This window comes from Paramisgurnus dabryanus, chromosome 13 (assembly GCF_030506205.2).
Source record: "Paramisgurnus dabryanus chromosome 13, PD_genome_1.1, whole genome shotgun sequence".
Taxonomy (NCBI): domain Eukaryota; kingdom Metazoa; phylum Chordata; class Actinopteri; order Cypriniformes; family Cobitidae; genus Paramisgurnus; species Paramisgurnus dabryanus.
Window position 1 is genome coordinate 37,926,449 of NC_133349.1, and position 9,258 is coordinate 37,935,706.

The 9,258-nt window shown below is 43.2% G+C and overlaps 1 pseudogene; it reads left to right on the forward strand.

Annotated features, from left to right (window-relative positions):
• Positions 1–2,586: 2,586 nt before the first annotated feature.
• LOC135742480 (5S ribosomal RNA) lies at positions 2,587–2,705 on the forward strand (annotated as a pseudogene).
• Positions 2,706–9,258: the final 6,553 nt, after the last annotated feature.

Consider the following 9,258-nt stretch of genomic DNA (forward strand, 5'->3'; position numbering starts at 1 on the left):
AATGCATACAGGTTTAAAACAACACAAGGATGAGTAAATTATGAAAGAATTTTCATTGAACCTATAAAATTCCATCATTTTTTTATTCCAACTATGGGAGTCAATGGTCACTATCTGCTGTGGGTTTACCATCATTCCTCAAAATATTTTATTTTGTGTTAATCAGAAAAAAACTAATGCATACAGGTTTAAAACAACACAAGGATGAGTAAATTATGAAAGAATTTTCATTGAACCTATAAAACTCCATCATTTTTTTATTCCTACTATAGGAGTCAATGGTCACTATCTGCTGTGGGTTTACCATCATTCCTCAAAATATTTTCTTTTGTGTTAATCAGAAAAAAAATAATGTATACAGGTTTAAAACAACACGAGGATGAGTAAATTATGAAAGAATTTTCATTGAACCTATAAAACTCCATCATTTTTTTATTCCTACTATAGGAGTCAATGGTCACTATCTGCTGTGGGTTTACTATCATTCCTCAAAATATTTTCTTTTGTGTTAATCAGAAAAAACTAATGCATACAGGTTTAAAACAACACAAGGATGAGTAAATTATGAAAGAATTTTCATTGAACCTATAAAATTCCATCATTTTTTTATTCCTACTATGGGAGTCAATGGTCACTATCTGCTGTGGGTTTACCATCATTCCTCAAAATATTTTATTTTGTGTTAATCAGAAAAAAACTAATGCATACAGGTTTAAAACAACACAAGGATGAGTAAATTATGAAAGAATTTTCATTGAACCTATAAAATTCCATCATTTTTTTATTCCTACTATGGGAGTCAATGGTCACTATCTGCTGTGGGTTTACCATCATTCCTCAAAATATTTTCTTTTGTGTTAATCAGAAAAAAACTAATGCATACAGGTTTTTAAAAAACACAAGGATGAGTAAATTATGAAAAAATTTTCATTGAACCTATAAAATTCCATCATTTTGTTATTCCTACTATGGGAGTCAACTATCACTATCTGCTGTGGGTTTACCATCATTTCCAAAATATTTTCTTTTGTGTTAATCAGAAAAAACTAATGCATACAGGTTTAAAACAACACAAGGATGAGTAAATTATGAAAGAATTTTCATTGAACCTATAAAATTCCATCATTTTTTTATTCCTATTATGGGAGTCAATGATCACTATCTGCTGTGGGTTTACCATCATTTCCAAAATATTTTCTTTTGTGTTAATCAGAAAAAACTAATGCATACAGGTTTAAAACAACACAAGGATGAGTAAATTATGAAAGAATTTTCATTGAACCTATAAAATTCCATCATTTTTTTATTCCTACTATGGGAGTCAATGGTCACTATCTGCTGTGGGTTTACCATCATTCCTCAAAATATTTTCTTTTGTGTTAATCAGAAAAAAAACTAATGCATACAGGTTTAAAACAACACAAGATGAGTAAATTATGAAAGAATTTTCATTGAACCTATAAAATTCCATCATTTTTTTTTCCTACTATGGGAGTCAATGGTCACTATCTGCTGTGGGTTTACCATCATTCCTCAAAATATTTTCTTTTGTGTTAATCAGAAGAAAACTAATGTATACAGGTTTAAAACAACACGAGGATGAGTAAATGATGACATAATTTTCATTGAACTATCTCTTTAAGTTGTGCCTTCAGTTGTGTAGAGGATGTTTAAGTTGTCATCATATCAGCTCTGCATCATGTAAAGCAAATAATGAAATAAATTACCATTGACTTCCATCGTAGGAAAAAAATATTTTAGAAGTATCTTGATAAATGATGAAGAAAATATTTAAAAAAATATATAATTAGCACACAATTGATGGTACCTATAAAATTCCATCATTTTTTTATTCCTACTATGGGAGTCAATGGTCACTATTCGCTGTGGGTTTACCATCATTCCTCAAAAAATTTTCTTTTGTGTTAATCAGAAAAAAACTAATGCATACAGGTTTAAAACAACACAAGGATGAGTAAATTATGAAAGAATTTTCATTGAACCTATAAAATTCCATCATTTTTTTTATTCCTACTATGGGAGTCAATGGTCACTATCTGCTGTGGGTTTACCATCATTCCTCAAATATTTTATTTTGTGTTAATCAGAAAAAAACTAATGTATACAGGTTTAAAACAACACGAGGATGAGTAAATGATGACAGAGATTTCATTAACTATCTCTTTAAGTTGTGCCTTCAGTTGTGTCGAGGATGTTTAAGTAGTCATCATATCAGCTCTGCAAGCCTGTAAAGCAAATAATGAAATAAATTACCGTTGACTTCAATAGTAGGAAAAAGTATTTTGGATGTATCTTGATAAATGATAAAGAAAATATTTAAAAAATTATAATTAGCACACAGTTGATGGTACCTATAAAATTCCATAATTTTTTTATTCCTACTATGGGAGTCAATGGTCATTTATCTGCTGTGGGTTTACCATCATTCCTCATAATATTTTCTTTTGTGTTAATCAGAAGAAAACTAATGCATACAGGTTTAAAACAACACGAGGATGAGCAATTACCGATGTCATGGCTTTGCCACATTAGACTTGAAGTGTCTCTCGAATCGAGTCAGCACTCGCTTACGGCCACACCACCCTGAGCACGCCCGCTCTCGTCTGATCTCGGAAGCCAAGCAGGGTCGGGCCTGGTTAGTACTTGGATGGGAGACCGCCTGGGAATACCAGGTGCTGTTGTAGTGAATGTGAAAGACATAATTCACCTTTGTTATTAACAGTAGTTCTGTATAACTGTTCAGGGATCGCGTTCCCTTTAAATGTTTAGAATGCGTGATGACGCATGACGCTGATGAGCGCTTGTTGGAGTTCCTTCTGTTGTTTACCTTTGAAAATAAATGACACACGCATTCGTGTGCTCAAAGTGAGAAGTTGTCTCTTGCAAATTCCACACTGGTGACCCCGATATTAGTCTGCTGGACGTATCCAGAGACACGACGCGATCATGACCACGAACGCTGTCGCCCTCAAACTCCCCGAATTCTGGGAATCGTCAGCATCGGCATGGTTCGCTCAGACTGAAGCGCAGTTCGCGCTGCGTGAGATCACCGCGGATACAACAAAATATTACTACGTTGTGTCAGCTCTCGGAAATTCAACAGCATCCAGGGTGGTGAGCCTTCTTACAAATCCTCCCGAAAATGAGAAGTATAAAGCACTTAAAACCCACCTGTTGAAAACGTTTGAACTGTCAGACGCTGAGAGAGCCAGCAGGCTTTTCGCACTTCAAGGACTGGGTGACAGCAAACCGTCCGAGCTCATGGACCGTATGCTGGATCTTTTGGGCGAACACAAACCTGATTTTCTTTTCATCCAGCTTTTCCTGCGCCAGCTGCCTTCCCAAGTAAGAGCTGCTTTAGCCAACACCACAATCACTGACTGTCGTAAACTAGCTGACGAGGCTGATAAATTTTTTCTGGCGAGTCAGGGACATTGTGCGTCCGCGTTTTTTCCCGCGCATATCTCTTCGGTGACACGGGACAACTCCACATTCATTGCTGCGTCCACTTCTCGTCGGCAGCAGTTTTCTGGCACCCAGCAGCCATCAGGATTGTGTTTCTATCATGCAAAGTTTGGAGCCAAGGCCAACAAATGCCGTCCACCATGCAGTTTCAGTGTTTCGGGAAATGCCAGGGCCGGCGCTCAGTAGTGGCCATGAGTGTCGGCCGAGTAGGCAGGCTGCTTTTCATCCGCGATAGCATCTCCGGACGCCGTTTTCTGTGCGACACGGGAGCACAAAGGAGCGTTCTGCCCGCATCCCGTTTGGACATGGTGACCGACAGCCACGGTCCCCCTATGGCAGCTGCCAATGGCAGCCCCATCCGCACATATGGAACGAGGTATGTCGAATTGTGTTTCGGGGAACAGCAGTTTGGTTGGGACTTTGTTACCGCAAAGGTTGCTTTTCCCCTCCTCGGCGCTGATTTTTTGTGTGCACATGGACTGTTGGTGGATGTTAAGAATCGCCGTCTGATTGATGCAGCCACGTTTTGTTCTTATACATGCACGCTCAGTGAGGCAGACCCCATGCGGCTGTCTAGCATGCTCTCTGTTTCCGATGATTTCCTCACTCGGCCTACTTTCTCTGCATCTACTGTGAAGCATGGTGTGGAGCACCATCTCGCCACTACAGGTCCACCCGTTTATGCCCGCGCTCGGCGCCTTGACCCGACCAAGCTTGCTGTTGCAAAGGCTGAGTTTGCAAACATGGAACGCCTCGGCATAATACGCAGATCCGACAGCCCATGGGCATCACCCCTCCACATCGTTCCCAAACCTGGCGGCGGCTGGCGCCCGTGTGGCGACTACCGACGGCTTAACGAGGCAACGGCACCTGATCGATACCCAGTCCCGAACATACAAGATTTTTTAGCACACCTGGCTGGCAAGGTGATCTTTTCCAAGGTGGACCTCGTCCGGGGATATCATCAGGTGCCGGTACACCCACTGGACATTCCCAAAACAGCGGTGATTACGCCGTTTGGACTATTTGAATTTCTGCGCATGCCGTTCGGCCTTAAAAATGCTGCCCAATCTTTCCAGCGCCTCATGGACTCTGTTTTGCGGGACCTTCCTTTCCTTTTTGTGTACTTGGATGACATCCTGGTAGCGAGTACGTCCAAGTCTCAGCACCTGGTACACCTCCAAACCCTTTTTGAGCGACTTAGCCACCATGGACTGATTGTCAACCCTACCAAGTGCCAGTTTGGTCTCTCCACTATTGACTTCCTCGGACACAGAGTCACTAAGGACGGAGCTGTTCCTCTCCCATCAAAGGTGGAGGCAATCGTACAGTTCCCGCGCCCACTTACTGTCAAATCCCTGCAGGAGTTCCTCGGCATGGTGAATTTTTATCACCGTTTCATCCCTCGTGCCGCTCAGATTATGGGGCCCTTACATGAGGCCCTGAAAGGTAAACCCAAACACGCTGTGGACTGGACTGAGAGCAGAGTCAAGGCTTTCGATGCCACTAAAACAGCACTAGCGAACGCCACCATGCTGGCGCATCCCTCTCCTACAGCCCCCATTGCTATCACCTCGGATGCCTCAGATTATGCTGTCGGTGCTGTCTACGAGCAGTGGGTGGATGGGGCCTGGCAGCCGTTGGCTTTCTTCAGCCGTCACCTGCGCCCTTGTGAGCGGAAGTACAGCACTTTCGACCGGGAGCTGTTGGGTCTCTACCTCGCCATTAGACACTTTCGTTCCCTGCTAGAAGGCCGACACTTCACTGCTTTTGTGGACCACAAGCCGCTGACTTTTGCCATGGCTAAGGTGGCCGAGCCGTGGTCCGCCCGCCAGCAACGGCACCTGTCTTACATTTCCGAGTTTACTACAGACTTGCGGCACGTTGCCGGTAAGAGCAACCACGTGGCGGACTGCCTATCACGAGCCGTGGCAGGGGCAGTCCATCTTGGATTGGATTACAACCGCATGGCCACTACTCAGACCACAGACCCAGACGTGCAACATCTGAAAACCTCGGCTACTGGGTTGCAGATTGTGGACATGGTTTTTGGCGATGCCGGCACAACGCTCCTGTGTGACATCTCCACAGGTAGTCCTCGGCCAATCGTTCCCTCGGGCTGGAGACGACAAGTGTTCGAGGCCATCCATGGTCTCTCCCACCCAGGTGCGAAAGCTTCACAGAGACTTGTTGCAGCAAAATTTGTTTGGCGAGGCCTCAAGAAGGACGTTAGGGACTGGGCTAACACCTGTGTTGAGTGCCAACGGGCCAAAGTACACCGCCACACTAAAGCCCCGTTAGAATTGTTCCCGGTGCCTGAGAGGCGTTTTGACCACGTAAACGTGGACCTGGTTGGTCCTTTACCCTCCTCTCAAGGTTTCACGTATCTGTTAACCATGGTGGACAGGACCACCCGCTGGCCTGAGGCTGTGCCGCTGACATCAGCGGCGTCCGTCGAGATGACACGGGCCTTTATTGGCACCTGGATTGCTCGTTTCGGTGCCCCTTCAGACATTTCTTCTGACAGAGGTGCGCAGTTCACGTCTGAGCTTTGGGACGCTGTCGCACAGAACCTTGGAGTGAAACTCCACCGCACAACTGCATATCACCCGCAGGCTAACGGGCTCTGTGAACGTTTTCATAGGTCAATGAAGGCTGCCCTGCGTGCCAGCCTCACAGACGGCAACTGGGTCGACAAGCTCCCTTGGGTGCTGCTGGGCATTAGGACTGCACCAAAGGAGGACCTTCAGTCCTCATCGGCGGAACTTGTTTACGGACAGCCGCTGCTAGTGCCAGGGGATTTCATCCCTAGTGCCACCGTTCCCTGGTCTGCTACTCTCCAGCGGTCTAATCTACTGGATAATGCGAGGCTTTTTGCACCTGTCCCTACTTCCCGTCATGGCTTTCCTCAGTCGCACGTCCCCGCAGGACTTCAAACAGCCGACTATGTTTTCATTCGCCACGATGCCCACAGGGGACCGCTACGCCCGCCCTACGAGGGCCCATTCCGAGTTCTGGAGACAGGGGACAAACATTTTATGGTGGACAGGGGTGGCAAACCAGAGCGACTCTCCATTGACCGCCTTAAACCAGCCCATTTGGATGTGGACAGGCCCATTGGCCTGGCCCAGCCCCCACGACGTGGACGGCCTCCGGCTCTGCCCCCGCCTCGTGCCCCTGTCCCAACCAAGTTTCCCACACTCTGTGCCCCTCCTCCATGTAATGACGTTACACCGGCTGCATTGGGGTCTCCTTGACCTCCGGTACAGCGCAGTCGTTGTGGTCGGTTGATACGCCCACCTCCCCGTTGACTGTTATGGTGAATTCTGGGGGGACGTGTGTAGTGAATGTGAAAGACATAATTCACCTTTGTTATTAACAGTAGTTCTGTATAACTGTTCAGGGATCGCGTTCCCTTTAAATGTTTAGAATGCGTGATGACGCATGACGCTGATGAGCGCTTGTTGGAGTTCCTTCTGTTGTTTACCTTTGAAAATAAATGACACACGCATTCGTGTGCTCAAAGTGAGAAGTTGTCTCTTGCAAATTCCACACTGTAAGCATTTAATTAATAATTTATGTATTTATGTCATTTTTTCCCATAATTACGTCCTTTTTGTAAGCATTTACCGATGTCATTGCGTTGCCAAATTAGTCTTGAAGTGTCTCTCGAATCGTGTCAGCACTCGTTTACGGCCACACCACCCTTAGGGCGCTATTGAGCAATCAGGAAGTGAGTTGGCTGCAGTAGAGAGAGGAAGGCTCTCTCATTGTTTATGTTTGTTAGTGTTTGTAGTTTTTATTTTTATATCGATTGAGTTTTGTTTGTTAGTGATTTTTTTGTTTTGTTTAAACCACCTAACAGCAGCTTTTGGCTGGCTGGAGGGTGGTTAAATGGTGATTTTTCGGGGTTTTGTTTGTTTGTTTTTGTTTTTCGTGTTTGTTTTTCATTTGAAATGGAAGGACCTACGGCTAATGACCTGGAAATGGCGGCGGAGAAAGGAACGGCAATGACACTGGACCTGAACATCGACCATGAGCTGGAAACCAAAAGGATACAGGTGTTAGGAATTTTGAGCAAAGGAAATACATGAAGGAAGCAACAGTGATTGTAAATGTGGACAATGCTAATGGAGTAAAGGCGGAGGATATAATTAAAGTGATAGCAGAGAAAATTGGAGAAGGAAACGTTCTGGCAGTAAGACCAAGACAAATTAAGGAATATGAACTGACCCTGGAGAAGGAGGAAATGTGTGATGAGTTAATGGATGGACTAATGATAAAAGGAACAAACTGTGAGGTGAGGAGATTACAAATCAGAGAATATGTCGTTTCCTTCATGCATTTGCCGGTTTACCTGGAGGATAACGAAATTTTAGAAAAATTGCAAGGTTGGGGCGTTTTGCCAATATCAAAAATTAAAAGAAGGCTGTATCCGGGCATTGGAATCGAGGACGGGACAAGGTTTGCGAGAGTGAGGTTCCCCAAGGAAGTGGTTTCACTCCCAAACAGCACGAAGCTGGAAACAGCGGAAGGGCCGCAATATTTTAGGGTGATGCACAGCCATCAGGTGAAAACCTGTCGGCTGTGCATGAGCCCAGACCATCTAATGAAAGATTGCCCTGATTTTAAGTGCTACAAATGTGAGGAGAGGGGACATTTCGCAAGGGACTGTAACACTGTTAAGTGCCCGGACTGCCAAGACTATTTAAATAAATGTGAGTGTTGGATGGATGGAGGAGAAGGAGGATCACAAAAACAGGTGGACAGTCAAATGCATGAAGGGAACGATGGAGAAGAAAATGAAAATGAAGAACAACAACACACTGATGGAGCAAATGAAATGGAAAAGATAATAACCATAGAGGAACAGACAACAGAGGACATAGAAGTGGAAAATGAGAAGGACAATTCACAAGGAGATGATGGTACATGGACACCAATTGAAATTTCTGCAAGTTTTACAAGTCTTTTAGATACGATGGACAAAGAAGGACAAAATGAGATAGTAGATAGCAGCGGGATTGACAATAAAGAAATGGAAGAAGCAGCAGTATTGGAGAAAAGCAGAGACGGAAGAGCACAAACAAGAAGAAGAGCATTAAAGGTAACACCAAATGTACAGTTTGCTAGGAAAAAAGTGATGAAAAAAGGACAAAAGAAATGTGTAAATAGGTATGAAGTTTTAAAGGGCCTGGAAGAAATGAAGTGAGACAATGGTTTTTAGGTATTTAATTTTTCTTTTAATGGTTTTAAGTTGTGTGACTTTTAATGCAAGAGGACTGCTGGACGTGAGAAAATTTGAAAAAGTAATTGAAAGATGTAAACATGAAGATATCATTGCACTACAAGAAACGAACTGGAAAGAGAATGTGATGAAGGATTTTCAAAGGAGATGGGCTGGAGGAATTTTATATAACAATGGTAATGGAAGATTTGGAAGAGGAGTTGCTTTTTTAATGAAAGAGGAGGTTTTTAAAAGAAGCAAAATTGTATATAAAGACAATATAGGAAAATGTATGATTGTAGAGACAAAATATGACGAAAAGGAAATGGTTATAGTAAATGTACATGCACCAACAGAAGAGAAGGAAAAAAAAAGATTTTTTTATGTTTTAAGAGGTTTTTTAAAGAAATATAAAGAAATTGTAATAATGGGGGATTTTAATACAGTTTTTAGTAAACAAGATTTGGCAGAGGGAATGGTTTTTAAAAGTGATGCGGGGAGAAAATAATTAAAGTTTTTAATGGAAGAAAATAAAATGATTGATG